This window comes from Apodemus sylvaticus, chromosome 7 (genome assembly GCF_947179515.1).
Source record: "Apodemus sylvaticus chromosome 7, mApoSyl1.1, whole genome shotgun sequence".
In the NCBI taxonomy this organism is placed as follows: domain Eukaryota; kingdom Metazoa; phylum Chordata; class Mammalia; order Rodentia; family Muridae; genus Apodemus; species Apodemus sylvaticus.
Genome location: NC_067478.1, coordinates 38,217,676 through 38,232,443, shown reverse-complemented (window position 1 = coordinate 38,232,443; position 14,768 = coordinate 38,217,676). Strand labels below are relative to the sequence as shown.

General features: G+C 38.7%; 1 pseudogene; it reads right to left on the bottom strand.

Annotated features, from left to right (window-relative positions):
- Window positions 1-7,175: 7,175 nt before the first annotated feature.
- LOC127689681 (protein LLP homolog) lies at window positions 7,176-9,826 on the bottom strand (annotated as a pseudogene).
- Between the last annotated feature and the right edge of the window lie 4,942 nt (window positions 9,827-14,768).

Sequence of the window (14,768 nt, the reverse complement as noted above, 5' to 3'; positions counted from 1 at the left end):
TGGAGGATGAGAATTGGAGAACATCTTTGCAAGGGTACAGTGGTCAAATTAAATATCATCATCCCAGACATTCTTTGATAGAGTTTTTCAAAGAAACTGAGGTAATATTTCCTAATAAATGCTCTCTGCAGTCTTTGGAGTCTGCCCTATGCACTTTTACAGATTGTTCCTGTAATGGACAGTCTGTGGTATACATACCCGGACATCCACTTCTGATAGAGAAAGGAACCCAGACTTCTGCACAGCAAGCGTAAATTAGAGCAGTTTTACTTGCTTTACAAAATGTTACAAATTGCACCTTTATACAGACTGTAAATATGTAGTGAACTTATTCCCAGATCTAGAGACTGTTTTTTTATTAGGACACTCCCATATCCTCGGGTTGCTCGAACAATTGCAGGGCCTGATTAGGGACCGGACAGAAAAGTTTTATGTGGGACATATTAGAGGACATTCTAACTTACCATATCCTCTTAGCAAAGGAAATTACATGGCTGACACCCTTACTAGAGGTATGGTCATGAATATAGTAGAAGCAAAAGAGAGCCATGAACTATATCATCAAAATGCTCTCGTATTAAAGAAGATGTTTCATATCACAAGAGAACAGGCTAGGCAAATAGTAAAGAATTGTGGCAATTGTCCTCAAATTTACAATCCCTCAAGATGGTAGTGAATACCTGAGGCCTCAAAGCCTTAACATTATGGCGGATGGATGTTACACATGTTCCAGAGTTTGGAAAAGCAGCCTATGTTCATGTAACTGTAGATACTTACTCTCATATGATCTTTGCCTCAGCAAGAAGCATCGAGGTGGTAAAAGATGTGATTCAACATCTGATTCAAAGTTTCTTAACAGTGGAGAAAACCATGAAAATTAAAACTGACAATACTTTGGCTTACATGTCAAAAGCCTTTGCTTCATTTTAACAGGCATGGGGAATCATGCATGTCACTGGAATTCCCTATAACCCCCAGGGTCAGGCTATCATTGAAAGGTCACATCAAACCTAATAGTAGCAATCTACAGATTCAATGCAAGTCCCATCAAAATTCCAACACAACTGTTTACAGATCTTTAAAGTACAATTCTCACATTCATAAGGAGCAACAAAACCCTAGGATAGCTAAAGCCATCCTGTACAATAAAAGAACTTCTGAAGGTATCACCATCCCTGATTTCAAGCTGTACTATAGAGCAGGAATAATAGAAACTTCATGGTATTGGTATAGAAACAGACAGGTTGGTCAATGGAATCATATGGAAGACCCTGCAATAAACCTGTAACACCTACAAACACTTAATTTTTGATAAAGAAGCCAAAACCATACACTGGAAAAGGAGAACATCTTCAACAAATGGTATGATCTACTTGGATATCTGCATGTAGAAGAATGCAAATAGGTCTATATTTATCTCCCTGCACAAAACTCAAATTCATGTGGACAAAAGACCTCAACATAAAATAATATAGACTAAATCTAATAGAAGAGAAAGAGCAGACTAGTCTTGAATGCATTGGCATGGGCAACAGAACACCAACAGCTCATACACTAAGATCAACAATTAATAAATGGGACCTCATGAACTTGAAAAGCTTCTGGAAGGCAAAGGACACTCACTGTCAGTAGGACAAGACAGTAGCATACAGAATGGGAAAAAATTTTCACTAACTCTCTGACAGTGGGCTAATATCCAAAGTATGTAAAGAATTCAAGAAGTTAGACATGTATAAACCAATGGAAGACCCTGAAATAAGCCTACACAATCATTGATGACCTGTAGCTCTTGTTCTACAGTGGCAAATCAATGGAGGTTGTATTAATGCTGGTCCTCTTTGAAGAACTGTATGGTTGAGACTTCATGGCCTTACCCTTGTCATGTCTTTTGATGAGGTCATTTTTATACTTAGCACTTTCTTTTTATAGTTCTTTGTATATTCTGGATATGAATGCTATATCAGAGATGCAGCTGACAAAGATTCTTTCCCTTCTATTTTCATTTTCAGAGTTGATTTTTTGTTGTTGTTATACAGCCCCTTTTGTTGTTGTTGTTGTTGTTCTTGCTTTGTTTGTTTTTTGGATTTGGTTTTTTTTATACAGGGTTTCTCTGTATAGACCTGGCTGTCCTGGAACTCACTCTGTAGACCAGGCTGGCCTCGAACTCAGAAATCCTCCTGCCTCTGCCTCCCAGAATGCTGGGATTACAGGCGTGCGCCACCACCACCAGATCCTTTTGTTATTTTATGACATATCTGTTCATTTCAACCTTAATTACTGAGTAAATGAAGTCCTATTCAGAAAGACTTTGGGTGCTGCCTTTGTGTTTGTCTGGCTGTTTCAGCTTTTAAGGTTTCACTTTTAGGCCTTTGATCCATTTAGAGTTAATATGGGGCAGGTGACAGACAAAGCTCTAATTTCATTACTGAACATGTGCTTTCCCATTTTCCCAGCTTTACCCTCATTATTAGTTAAAGATGCTGTCTGGTGATTATTTGTAATAATGGCCAAATATGAAAAGCTTTAATTATATGCATGAGTTTTCTGCTTTATTGATATGCACATGTATTTTGTGCCATTACTCTGCTATCTTTATTACTAAAACTGCAATGCAGCATAATGTCTGGGATGTTAATCCTCCCACATTGTCCCTTGCACAGTATTGCTTTGGCTACTCTGGATCTATTGTACTTCCACATTAATTTTAAGACTTTTATATTTCTGTGAAGAATGTCAGATGGATTTTGATTTTCATTGCATTGACTATTGGAATTTCTTTGGTAGTATGATTGTTGTTAATTTTATTTATCCAAGAGCATAATGGAGTTTCCATTTTCTACTGTCTGCCTCAGAGATAAAAATTTGCTGTAGAGATCTCTCACTTCCCTTTTTAAATTTCCATCTAAATATTTAATTTTGGAGGCTACCATGAATGCGAATGTGTCCTTGATCTCCTTTTCAGCTTGCTTTTTATTGGTTTATAAAAAGATTTCTGATTTTTAAAGTTGAATTTGTATTCTACCACTTTTCTGAAAGTATTGCTTATAGCTGTTAGGGTTTTGGAGATCTATACTTAAACAAATCATCACCTTACAATAGGGATAATTTTAGTTTTTCTATTTCTATACACTTGGGTGACGGTTCTGGGTTAGATTCAGTAAGTCTGAATGCATATATGACTGCTATCCCTGGGCTGGGTCTGGGGGTAGGCAGCAGGGACAAATGGAACCAGATTTACCAAAAGAAATATCAGTTACAACTTCTACCTGGGTCTTGAGGAATTTGCAGATACAGAGACATGAGTCAACAGTCCCATTTCAGACTAGTCCAGAAAGCAAATGGATCTGGCTACTACTTGGGTCTGAAACAGAGAAGTGAGATGGGCTAAGGGTCCTAGATGAGAGTAAACAAGACATCCCAAGACTGTAGATTCCTCCTGTCTCTGGATCTACATGGTCTGAATGGATGGGCAGAGTTGCCCAGGTCACACTTAGGAAGGGGAGTTGTCTTTTCCAAAGAAATGGATCACTCCACCAAGTCCAATGACCTGAAATTGAAATCTCCAGAACATATATGAGAAAAGGGGAGAAACAGTTCTTACAAGTTGTTCTCTGAAACACAAAAGTAGCCCACTAAACAAAATACATGTGAAATCTTAATTTAGTAATACACAATCAAGATGGATTATTATGATACTTTAGGTTCCCCCTGTCTTGAAATGTAGTATTTCTGTTACTCATATCTCTCCCGATCTTTCTTTAGTTTGCCTTCAAAAAAGATAGGCTAGCAGCAACCTAAGCAACTTGCTCATTAGGTCTAGCCACATGCATTTCTAAGTCAACACATTTTTACCCACACCAAACAAGGACGGTGTAAGCAGTACTCTGTTCTGACTGTCACTTTCTGTTTCTTAGATATACTGGAGAATTCTGACAACATCCCTGAACCAGATGTCAATAAAAATATCTCAGAGACTATGGAATCGGTAAGAAGGTTTTTCTTTAAGATAGAAATGTTACTTTGGCGATTTTATTTTTCAGTCAAAATCCCATTTTAACAACAATGTTGAGCAGAGTTATCTTTGGTCTTAAGAGACTTAGCCTAAGCAGGGGAAGCAGTGGAATTGTACTAGCTGGGTCTTGACCAGGTAGTACAATTCCAAGCACCAAGTAGAAGAGCACCAAAGTACCCAATGTCAAATATCACAGCCTATAAAAGGTGATGGGACCTTTTATTCTGAAGAAAATGGTTCCTCTTTTGGAAAAATTGATACATTCCATTTAGAAGATGACAAACATATCAGGGTCCCTTGACTTACCTGCAGTATGTTCCACAAAACTCAGTTTGGAGGAAGGGTCATATGTCCAGGTGGGGATGCTGAGTGGTAAGGCTTAACACATGAGTAGTACTATAAATAATTGAGACCATATTGCAGAAAAGTTTAATTTCACAGTTTTGTTCTAAAGATGATGAAGTGTGTTGTAGTGTGACTTAGAGAACACTGGGCAGAGGACAGACAGAGAGTGGTAGTTAATGTGGCCTTTGACATAGGACAAGTGTGAAATGACCCAAGTAAGTAATCCCAATCTTCTGTGAAACCATCACAGAATGTACTGACACATAATGTTTCACTTGAAGATACTTACTTATGTTGATTAGCATTTAAAACATGTTGATAGATTTTTTCAAAGACCCATGCAAACGGAAGGTAGTGTGACCTACACTGCATACCCTTTTTTCTCCTTTAAATTTCAGGAGGAAGCTAGAAAACGCAGACACAATATGTATTTCCAAGTCTCTTAAGACACATTTTAGAAAACAATTGTGTAAATATTGAGTATACTTATATTTGAATGCATCACTATAATCTAAGCCACCTCTTGGGAAGAATTTGTATTTTGTCTTTAAAAATAGTAGTTTCCTAACTTAAAAATATAGGGTGAGTTCATTTGTGTAGACTCGATGGATCCAGCTATGATCCCTTGTAGTTAGTTTGGGATGGTGTATACCAGGTTGCATCTAAACCCATTTTTGTCCATGAGATTTTTCCAAATCTCCATTCTTTCCCTTTAGGTAGCTATTTTTTCTCATTTTCTCTTTTTTTATAAGCATTTTTTTTATTCGATATATTCTTTAATGTAAATTGTTGTTTTAAATCTTACTTTTTTAATGCCTTTCTGAATGGATTGTTTAGAGTAATTATTCTATTTCACACAGTATGTCTAGGGTTTTCTATGTAATAGTGAGCTAAGGATTGGAATAAGTTTTAACTGTATAGAACCAACAGTTAACCTAGTTTTGTTCTGGGATTCTGTTACTCTGGAAGGTAGCTTCAATACACCAAAGGGTATAGAATTCTAAGCTCTATGTTCCTATCTGAACAGAGCTCAATGTCTATACAGAGCTAAAATGTCTATACACAGCCATTAACATTTATTGGGTATTACATATCATCCTTTACAAGGACATGTATACACAGTTATGTTGTAGATTGACTAGGTAATTAAGCTAACCTGAGGAAATGCAGTCAGTCATCTTTAATGATCTTCATTGGCCAGTCTGTGCCCCCTGCATGCTCTTTGTGAATGTCTTTACCTGTTTACTTGTTGTTTTTAAGTTTTGTATACTACAGGGAGGAAAGAAGAGAGAGACAGCCCTGAAAAGATTCACACTCCAGGATGCTGAGATTCTGGGACCTTCCTTTCCAGCTTCGTGCTTGACTCTACTTCAACTATAACAACACTGATCTCTTAAAGATTTGTTTCTCGAACTTTATTTGCCTCTCCAGCCTTCCAGAATGTCATGGTCAAGATGTCCTCTGACCTGGAGGCACGAACTTACTCACCACATAGTGACTGGAAGGCAAATAATGCCAGCTAGTTCTCAACATTTCTTATTTCCCTTTGGGCACCCGGATGGGAATTCTTCACCCCAATTCAGCTGGAAGCAGACTGAAGACAATCATTGTCCCAGTTCCTTATGTGAGGTGGATGGTTCTGATTATTTTACAAATTATAGATATGTTATCTTTTTAGGGATACTTTACAAATGTACCTGTGGACAGAGAGGGAGCTAAAGAGCATAAACTTTTGGATTTCTACCTTTCCTTTCCTCTTCTATATCCTTCTTTCCTAGGTAAAGGAGAAGTGGGTGGAAAAGGAAAAGGGGGATACAGTAATATCATAGAAATTCTAGAAATAGACAAATAGGGATAGGTTAGCAAATGTACTTTCAAGCAAAACATTACATAGCCAGACATTACATTGGTAGAAGTCTTTCTAATTGATATAAAGTTGAAGTTATAATCGCTTATATTGTTACAGAATTTATCTGCCGACACCTGTCTTTGTTTTTGATTAAGATGTGTTATGCTCTACAAGTTCCTCTGCTTAGGCATATGTCATGGAGAGACTGTCCTAGTCTGATGGAAACAGCCTTAGTTAAACATAGATACTGTGTACCATAAATCTCCCACATAATGATTTATGGTCACTGTTTATCTTCCTGGAAATGGTCATGCTTGGTGTTGCTTGCCTTTAAAAGACACTGAGGAAATACACTTGCTGCTGGCATGGTATTCACCAACAGCCTTCCCAGGCCTCTGTTTCTGGAAACTTCTTTCTGCCTTTCCTAAAATCATCCTCACTCCCCCAGTGGTGACTCCCACACTGACTGACCTGCTGGCTCCTGCCAGGTCCCAAGGAGTGATGCTTGAATCTCACTGAGAAGGGGACTTAAAATAGACATAGAGGTGCTTGGAAGGAGGGATTGGGTTGGGGAATGTTTAGGAAAGAGAACAGGAGAGATCAATTATGAGGATGATAGAGGAAAACAGAACTGGGAGAGGGGACTGGAAGTAGTTGTGGGGAGGTAGAAGCATCTCTGGGAAGAGGTAGAAACCTAGGACAGTGGAAACTCCAGGAATCTTTGAAGGTATCTGTACCTAAGACTCCTAGCAATGGAAGATATGGAGCCTGGAAACGCCACCTTCTTCTACCAGAAAAGACTTACAGTGGAGGCTGAGAACACCAAAACAGCCAAACAACCTTCAACCCACAATTTGTCCTTCCTACAAGATGTTCAAGAGTAAAGATGAAGCAGAAATTGATGGAGAGGCCAAAGAAATACTGAACATACTTGAGACTCATGACATGAGCGAAAGCCCACTGACACTATTAATCATATTTGGCCATACTTGCAGATAGGTGCCTAGCATAACTGTCATCTGGAAACAGATGCAGAGACCCACAGTGAAACATTAGGTAGACCTTGAATTCTGTGTAAGGCAGGGAGGAAGGATTGAGGGAGCCAAGAAGTCAAGGACACTACAAGAAAACCCACAGAATCAACTGACCAGAACCACTGAACAGACAACATTGATGGGCTGGACTTAGGTCCTCTGCACATATGTAACAGATATGCAGCTTGGTGTTCATAGGGACCATGCCTGAGCAGGGGATGTCAGTGACTTTGTTGCCTGTCCTGAGATACCCGCCTCCTAATTGGGCTGCCTTGTCTAGCCTCAGTAGAAGAAGATGTGCCTAGTCTTACTGCAATGTGATATGCCAATGAGGGTTAATATCCATGGGAGTCTTCTTTTCTGAGAAGAAGGGGATGAGGGATAGTAGAAGGGGAAGTGAGGAGAGACTGGGAGGATAAGAGGGAGGGGAAGATGCAGTTGGGACGTAAAGTTAATTATCAATTAATTAATGAATGGGAAAAAACACTCATGGTGTTGACATTAAAAACAAATTGATCAGTGGAATCAAATCAAAGACACAGTAAGAAATCCACACACACATTGAATCCTGATTATTGATATAAAAGGCAGAAATTCACAATGGTGAAAAGAAAACACCTTCAACAAATAGTGCTGATCTATTTCGATCTGAAGCTGTAGAGGAATGCGAATTGATGCATATCTATTTCCCTATGTAAAACTCAAGACAAAGTGGATTGAAGACCTCAATATAAAACAAAATACAGTGTACCTGATAGAAGAGAAAGTGGGGGAAAGGCTTAAACTCATTGGCACAGGAAACAACTTCTTAAACATAAAACCAGTAGAACAGGCACTACAAACAATGATTAACTAATGGGCCTTCATGAAATTGAAAAGCATGTGTATAGAAAAGTACAGCATCAATAGGATAAAATGGCAGCCTTTAGAATAGAAAAAGATTTTCACCAACTCAACATTCAGTAGAGGGCTAATATCTAAAATATATGAAAAACTTAAGAATCTAGTCATCAACCAACTAAATAGTCCAATTATAAAATAGAATACACATGTAACCAGAGAATTCTCAATGGAGGAATTATAAATGTTTGAGAAACACTTTAATGTTCAAAATCTTCAGTCATCAGTGAAATGCAAATCAAAACACCTTTGAGATTCCATCCTATACCTGTCAGTGGTTAAGATCAACAACATGAGTGACAGCTCATGCTGGTGATTAGGGGAACAAACCACTATCTCTGGAAGTTGTAATAACTTGTACAAACATTATGGAAATCAATATAGTTCCTCAGAAAACTGGGAACTGATCTCTCAAGACCCAGCTATACCATTAATGGGCATTTACCCAAAGGGTACACTATACCATCATAAAAACACTTGCTCACGTACATTCAAAGTGGCTTTATTCATAATAGCTCAAAACTGGAAACAACATTAAATTTCCCTCAAATGAAGAATGAATAAATTAAATGTCGTACTTTTATTTCCATGCAAATTATCATTTATTATGAATTATTGAAAAATAAACACTTCAAATAAGTACCACTTGTATGATTACTGATGTCCTTTTAAAGAATATTTTAGGTATTAGTTATTTTTGTGTTATTTAGTTATTAGAAGAAACTTGTATATATTAATCTGGGTGCCAGTGAAGGACACAAGCAGGCATATCCCCTCTTGGGAGGGAGCTGGTTTTGAGCTATCCAGCAAGAAACAGAAGTTGAGTCTTCCCCTGGCCCTTGATACCCTGTTTTTGAATGTGACAACATAATAGCTTTCTTCCCAAACTTTGTTGATATGAGCATGTTTAGGCACTGAGTATAATGACCATTTGTAGGATCAAATAAGTATAACCACACTAATGCTCACAATACTCAGTGTTTAGGCTGCTGTATCCAATCACAACCTCAGCATAATATTCTTCCATTACCATAGATATTTTATTCACATTTCTAACACAAATGAGTTATTTTGGTTGTGACTTACATAACTAAGTCCAAACAGCAAACAAATACCTTCGGTTTTTGTTTGTTTGTTTGTTTGTTTGTTTGTTTTTTTCAGACAGGGTTTGTCTGTATAAAAGAGCCCGGAATGTCTTGAAGTTGCTCTGTAGACCAGGTAGTCCTTGAACTCAGAGGTCCACCTGCCTCTGCCTCGAGTTCATGGATTAAAGGGGTGTACCACCATGTCTGGCAACGTTTCCAGACTTTAAGGGTCTATAGGCCAGGCCCTTCGCGACCTTTGTTCTGCATTTCTCCTGTTTCTATTCTCTCTTGGCCTTCAGTCTTTTTCTTAGCCCCTGGTTCATCCACACTGGGTACTGTCCATGCAGGTCCAGAGTCTTTCTGTTCCTCTTAATTTCAGTTCCCATTTTCATGTCATCCTTTTCATCATCCATGTCACACTGCACTTTCTCCTGGCAATATTTGGGTACCACCACAGTTTAAATTTCTTCAACGACTTTCATTAAAGCATCACCATCAACTCTAAGAATACTTTTAAGTCTGTTGATCTCCCTTGGCACATTTTTCTTTCTTTTCTCAGCAAGCATCTTCATTTCCACTTACTCTGCCACCTTTTACCCATGCTTTACTTGAGAAACACCACTGCTCACCATGAGTAATACACCAACAAGAAGAACAGACACTTCCCTCCATAAATGTGGTACTTTTATACTATGGAATATTACACACCTATTTTTAAAAATGACATCATGAAATCTGCAGAAACAGAGATGGAATTAGAGAAAAACACCCTGAATGAGGTAACACAGACCCAGAAAAACTAGCACAGTATACACTCAATTATAAATGGATATTAGCTCTTAAGTAACTGATAATCATGCTGCAGTCCACCAACCCAGAGAGGCTAATTAGCAAAGAGGGCTCTTCCAGGGACAAAGGTATGTCACTGACAAGGGGGAATTAGGATACGTTTGAGGGGAAACTATGGCAGGTAAGGATGGGAACAGGAGTGATCAAGATCTCAAGGAGGACTGGTGGGAAAGTATGAGAGAGACAACTGGAAATGGATGACATTTGGAGCTGATGTAGACATCTAGTGAAAATGAAATTCCCTGGAATCTACAAAGGTGACCCTAAGCCCATTCTTATCAATGGAGGACTTAGAGCCTGGACCAGCCATATTCCATAACCAGGCTACTTACAGTGGTAGGATTGTAACATGACCCAGTTATAGTCCTTAGACCTACTGCCCCGACCCGCAGGACAGTCAACAGTGATCCTGGAGCTCCCTAGGAAGGGGCGAGGTGGGGAGCAAGAAACACAAAGAGGCAGACAGCAAGTCTGAATCCCGATCAAGCTGTCAAACTTTAATTTTCACACAAGGCCTTATAAAGGCAAGCAAGCAGGTTTAGGAAGGGGTGAAGGGGGAAGTCATTGTATTCGGGGAACAATCTCAGGGGGCTAGCATCATATCTCAGGAACAGTTTCTCAGAATTGTCTCTCAGGATCTCAGCAAAGATTTGGCAGTTGCAGTAGGAACTTGGCATCATATTTCTATCATGAGGAGGTGAAAGGAGTTGCTATGGTAACCTAACCACAGGTGAGCTTCATTTATTGGAGCCCACTTGGGTGAGCTCTGTATGTACTGACCATCTAGCTTACTCGGCTTATCTTTAAACTAGTACATTTCCTATTAAAGGCAGCCTAGAGAAAGCAAGCTGGAAATGGCTGAGAGGAGGGGGTTTTTGAGATCTCTGTGAGAATGGCTCCTGGCAACCTACAATGTATCTGGCCTGAAAGATGTGCTGGGGCAATGGAGAAGAACTTTTGGGAGTGGCCAAATCATGACTGGTTTAATTCAAAGCCCACAACTGGCATCTGGGTAGCCAAGGACCTAGGGTAGGAAAAATAAGTCAATGAAATGATTCCTAGTGGTATTCTGCTATACTCATAGATTGGACCCTAGTTCAATAATCATCAGAGACACTATTCCTAGAAGCTGATGAGAGCCAATGTAAAGACTCAGAGTCATACAGTAGGTAGAGAGAGAGCCCAAATTGGAGTACTCCATTAGGTCTCTCAACTTGGAGCTCAAGGAATCCTATGCAAGTTGGGGAGGAAGAATTATAAGAGCCAGAGGAGTCAAGGGCATTAGGATAATACAGCACACAGAATCAACTAAATAGGGATCCTGGGAGTTCATAGAGACTGAAGCAGCAATCCTGGGGCATTGATCTGTGCTTAGGTCTTCTGCTTTTTGTGGTTTTTAGCTTGTGGCTTTGTAGGACTCCTAACAGTGGACAGAGATCTGACTCTTTTGTCTGCTCTTAACACCCATTTCCTCCTATAGTTCTCCCTTGCCCAGTCTTGGACTGGGAAAAATGGAAGAAGAGGATATGATCTGGCTGTATTGTATTTAAGAACAAATTTTAAAATGCATATATATGAATTTTGTATTTTACCTTATTACATATGAATTCAAAAGACCACAATAGTTAAATAAGAAAGGATCAATACTTTATAATGCTCTAAATGTGGCCAAGATGAAGGCCTTTTACCCACACCAAAAGTGCATTTGAGGAGCTTGGAACAGAAGATAAGTCACTGAGTTGCTGTTGACTGTTCTACTGTGATTTTTACTTTCCCTCATTTATTAATTTATGGCAACTTCATATATTGATTATTCACCCATGAACTTTTCTACTCCCTCTCCCTTTGTGTGCCTAATTTGAGGAGATGTTCTGGTGATTTGGCTGGTATGATGTATCTGCCTCTTCTGCAAAGTTTCCTGAGTGTTAGATGAGTGTTAGATAGGAGATGTTGTATTGTTGATATATCAAAACTGATGTTTTATGGCTAGAAAAAAAGCTTTCAGGAAATTTGGGGATTTAGCGATTCTCCAGAATTCTGTACATTATATAAATGCAACACTAACATTTGCTTTGATTTTTCTAATAGAAATGAGCACATTAGAAATACAAAACACAGACAGGCAGTGCTGTCACAGGCCTTTAATCTCAGCACTTGGGAGGCAGAGGCAGGCAGATTTTTGAGTTCCTGGCCAGCCTGATCTACAAAGTAAGTTCCAGGGCCAGGGCTATACAGAGAAACCCTGTCTCAAAAACCTCCCTCCAAAAAAATTCCACACATAACACCTCATCCGCTTTGAGCTTAATGTCTCTATATTTTGATATCTTATTGAACTGTACTATTGTTGATTATTCTTTTCAAATAACTGGTGCTGGCCAAGTAGTCAACATGTGGCATTTCTTATGTCTACTGTGTTCTTAATTAGTCTAGTCTTTTCTAAAATAATATTTGCAAGAAGATTCCTAAAGGGACACCCTAATTTCTCAGGTCTCTGTATAGTCCTTGGAGTAAAATTCTGGTCAGAGCCTTGGTATCACACAAGTCAAACCATATGTGGACAAAGAAATGGTCAATGCAGTAAATTATCCATATGTTGGGATATTAAGAAGTGTAACTTATATTAAGCCTTTAGGAACAACATGAGAAAGACAGGGGGAACCATACTGGCTAACCAAATGGAAGGCAAAAATTTGAGAATTCATTTCTGAAAGTCTAGGACGATGAAAGAAAGTGTCCTTGGATGGACATTACAATCTACTTTTCTCAGTGTTCTCAAGTGCATAGGACACTCTAGCAAACCACCAATGAGAGGTTTCCAGAAAAGGATTGCAGCTTTCAAATGTCAGTAAACAATTGTGTGTTCTTAGACCGGAAGATTATTTGATATTTAAAGCTGTTTCATGTTGGGGACCATTAATTAATGTTTTTCAAGTGTGTCCCCAAAATAAAACAGCTATAATATAATGAAAGTGAAAGAAGAGGGGGAAACTTGTTTTTTCTAGAAAAAATAATCCCTTCTCTCTGAATGATGAAAGCATGGTTTTATCAATCACAGACGGTAAACATTTATATTTGTTTAGATCAAATAGGGATTCAAGCTTTTATTGATCAACAAAACAGCCTACAGTACATCTCTGTGCCTCTGCTTGACATCATTAAGTTAGAATCACATAGATATACAATATTTTAATAATCTTGGAATCCTACTTTGTATCCTGAGCACACTTAAAATTTCTAATTCTATAGTAGATCCTAGATTCTAATTAATAATTCTTACAAATATGTAAAAAAGGAAAAGCAGTACCAATGTGAAACTAAAATTCTGGGAGGAACATATGGACCACAGATAAGAAGAAAGCAGTCACCCATATTTTACATGTAATGTCATTGTAATATTTGTTTAAGTTAGGGTTTGACTGCTGTCAACAGACCCCATGACCAAGGCAAGTCTTAAAAAGACAATATTTAATTGGGGCTGGCTTACAGGTTCAGAACTTCAATCCCTAATCATCAAATTGGGACCATGTCAACATCTAGGCAGTCATAATACAGGGAGAGATGAGGATACTACATCTTCATCTGAAGGCTGCTAGTAGAAGACTGGCTTCCATAAAGCTAGGATGATGGTCTTAAAGCCCACATACTCAGTGACACTCATACTCCAACATGGTCACACCTTCTAAGAGTGACACTCCCTGGGCCAAGCATATACAAATCATCACAATATTTAATCACAATAAAGAGAGGACACATTATCATAGAAAACCACTAGCATACTAGATACAAATCCCTATGACCATGTGTAGACAGTACAGTAGCAAGGCCTGACAGTATAATGAAATGTTACAAGGCTCTATGAGGGAACTCTTAGCTACATCCAGGAAACTCACACATTCACCCTCAAAATCAATGAACACTCCAACCTGGCCAGCTGGTTTCTATATATAGTGGTGAAATGTTGGGCAGGTCTTGAGGAGACTATAATGATCACTGTCCTTCAAACACACACGAAGAAATGCACCTTCAGATCCAATCTCAAAGTTTCTCAACCAGACATTGTCACAGACCCCTACAGCCCATTGCTCATCGTCCTTCAAATCCAGCTCCCAGTAATGTTTTCTAGTGGTGAAGCTCTCTGCTCCCCAGGAAGCACGATAGGATCCAGGTACAGCCAGAAATGGATTTTCATTACGAGGTCTAGAGGTTGACTTCTGAAATCAAAAACATGATTTGGCTGGCAGTTAAACAGGACTAAATTTTGAAAGAAAATTTTCACTGTGTTAAGAGACAACATTTTCATTAAAACAAATATTTACATTTGTCAGTTGAGAGAGAGAGGGACCCCTAGAGATTTTCTGGGTTTTAAAAATAGATAGTCTAAGACTGGAAGGGTACGTATAATCCAGATAAACCAAAGTCAAGAGTTACCCCAAAGAAACAGAATGAGCACATAAGGAAAACTTTTAAAAATCTGGAGAAGCTGCAGAGGTGAAAACCACAGCACAGTTCTGTCAGGGGCTTTAGTTCCACCAGGCAAACAAGCTGTGTGCAATGCAACGAGAATCCCCTGAAGGCTGTACCCCTGAGTCTCCATGAAAAGTTATTCCTAAGTCCTAGGTCATGGTTGCTTTCATCTTATTGTTTGGATTTTCATCCCACTATGCAGATTTGTACCAAAGACAAATCCAAGCATG